A 2,500-nucleotide genomic window follows, 5' to 3' on the forward strand; every position below is an offset into this window, starting at 1 on the left:
GCAGTGAGCAGCATGGCCCTATGTGTGTGTCATAGAAGGTTCTGGAAGACCCCTTCCCTCTTCAGTATAGGGCTGTTTACACCAAGAACGACAACTATAAAAAATATATAATTCTCCTTAATATGAATGATGACGTTCACACATGAACTATAACGATAACGACATGAAGAACGATATCGTTGAGGATCACTTTCAGAGCGATTTTGAAAAAGATAAAAGGCTAACAGCCAATCAGAACCATCACATTAATTCACTAGTTCACATTCCGTAATTTGTAAACATTTCCCTTATTCTTGAACTATGGAAGACGGGAGGCGTAAGGGGAGGTGGTGGGTTACAAGCGGAGTGACGCCGATGCTGCAACTTCGGCAGATAGAGGCTGACTGCGAATAAATAACCTGTCTGATTGAAGGAGGCGTAGCAAATTCCGTCATGCTCCTCCCGAACTTCCGTTTGTTAACGCCATTTAACACAAGGAGAGACTTTGCTTATCGTTGGTCATTGTGGATGCTTTTATCGTTATGGTTATAGTTACTGTTATAGTTATCATTCTTGGTGTAAACAGGTCGTAAGTTCTTTGACCTTCCTCCTTTTTTTGATCAGTTGATTACCAGCTTATTTATTTATTTATTTATTTATTTAGCTCTTTGTTTATGCTATACTGCTCTGTGATATAGTTTCACTAAACCTAAACCAAACAGCACCCTTAATTTAATTTTAATTTGTTCCTGTGACAACATTGCCTTGGTTGGATATAACAATATTCACACATTCAGAGGCAGATTTCTCTGGTTTGCCTTTTAAACCTGACAAAACGCCCCTTCTAGACCTGCAGATTTACAACTCTTTATTGGGATAAACCTTTTCTTAACTAAAGTTTCCTGATCACAAAACTGAAATTAAAGTTCTCATTTCTTGTGCTGAAAAGTTCCTTACTAGTTCATGAGTCCCGTAAGTGTGTAACTTTTTGCTTTCTCAATGAAGAAGAAAAGTAAGAGGCTGACACAACAGTTTTCTGTGAACTATTTTGTCACTTTTTCAAACTGAACTGGCCCACTTACAGAGAGGCAGAGCGTACCTCTCCCCCCTTAAAGGCTTACAAACTACCACCATTCGAGCGTACCTCTCCCCCCTTAAAGGCTTACAAACTACCACCATTCGAGCGTACCTCTCCCCCCTTAAAGGCTTACAAACTACCACCATTCGAGCGTACCTCTCCCCCCTTAAAGGCTTACAAACTACCACCATTCGAGCGTACCTCTCCCCCCTTAAAGGCTTACAAACTACCACCATTCGAGCGTACCTCTCCCCCCTTAAAGGCTTACAAACTACCACCATTCGAGCGTACCTCTCCCCCCTTAAAGGCTTACAAACTACCACCATTCGAGCGTACCTCTCCCCCCTTAAAGGCTTACAAACTACCACCATTCGAGCGTACCTCTCCCCCCTTAAAGGCTTACAAACTACCACCATTCGAGCGTACCTCTCCCCCCTTAAAGGCTTACAAACTACCACCATTCGAGCGTACCTCTCCCCCCTTAAAGGCTTACAAACTACCACCATTCGAGCGTACCTCTCCCCCCTTAAAGGCTTACAAACTACCACCATTCGAGCGTACCTCTCCCCCCTTAAAGGCTTACAAACCACCACCATTCGAGCGTACCTCTCCCCCCTTAAAGGCTTACAAACCACCACCATTCGAGCGTACCTCTCCCCCCTTAAAGGCTTACAAACAACCACCATTCGAGCGTACCTCTCCCCCTTTAAAGGCTTACAAACAACCACCATTCGAGCGTACCTCTCCCCCCTTAAAGGCTTACAAACTACCACCATTCGAGCGTACCTCTCCCCCCTTAAAGGCTTACAAACCACCACCATTCGAGCGTACCTCTCCCCCCTTAAAGGCTTACAAACCACCACCATTCGAGCGTACCTCTCCCCCCTTAAAGGCTTACAAACCACCACCATTCGAGCGTACCTCTCCCCCCTTAAAGGCTTACAAACCACCACCATTCGAGCGTACCTCTCCCCCCTTAAAGGCTTACAAACTACCACCATTCGAGCGTACCTCTCCCCCCTTAAAGGCTTACAAACAACCACCATTCGAGCGTACCTCTCCCCCCTTAAAGGCTTACAAACTACCACCATTTGAGCGTACCTCTCCCCCCTTAAAGGCTTACAAACTACCACCATTTGAGCAGTTCTTTTTGTTCTTTGGATTATTTGGCAGTCCACCAATTGCCTTTACTTTGATAAAGGATCCAGACCAGGTTTAGGTTCAATCCAGCATCCTCTGCTCTCTAGGAGATACATATCATCTCCTTTGTTAGCTGTGTTTCTCGTATTTCACTAGTATATTGCTGTTTTCATCTCACATACTTAACTGACATTCGTCTGTCCTGTTCTAGGTCCTTGAACAACCTCCCTAACTAATGGTTAATTGCAGTGGAAATATCTCATTTTAGTCTAGTCGTGATCCCCATAGGCCCAATAGTAAACC

At 44.4% G+C, this 2,500-nt stretch overlaps 1 protein-coding gene across 1 annotated transcript in view; it reads right to left on the reverse strand.

Moving 5' to 3' along the window:
• mycbpap (mycbp associated protein) overlaps positions 1–2,500 on the reverse strand; it is a 73,061-nt gene that overhangs the window by 22,049 nt on the left and 48,512 nt on the right. The window lies entirely within an intron of this gene.

This window comes from Alosa pseudoharengus, unplaced genomic scaffold, assembly GCF_046254945.1.
Source record: "Alosa pseudoharengus isolate Yale_2024_CS ecotype anadromous, Long Island Sound unplaced genomic scaffold, YU_APseudo_1.1 YU_APseudo_1.1_scf_1, whole genome shotgun sequence".
Classification (NCBI taxonomy): domain Eukaryota; kingdom Metazoa; phylum Chordata; class Actinopteri; order Clupeiformes; family Clupeidae; genus Alosa; species Alosa pseudoharengus.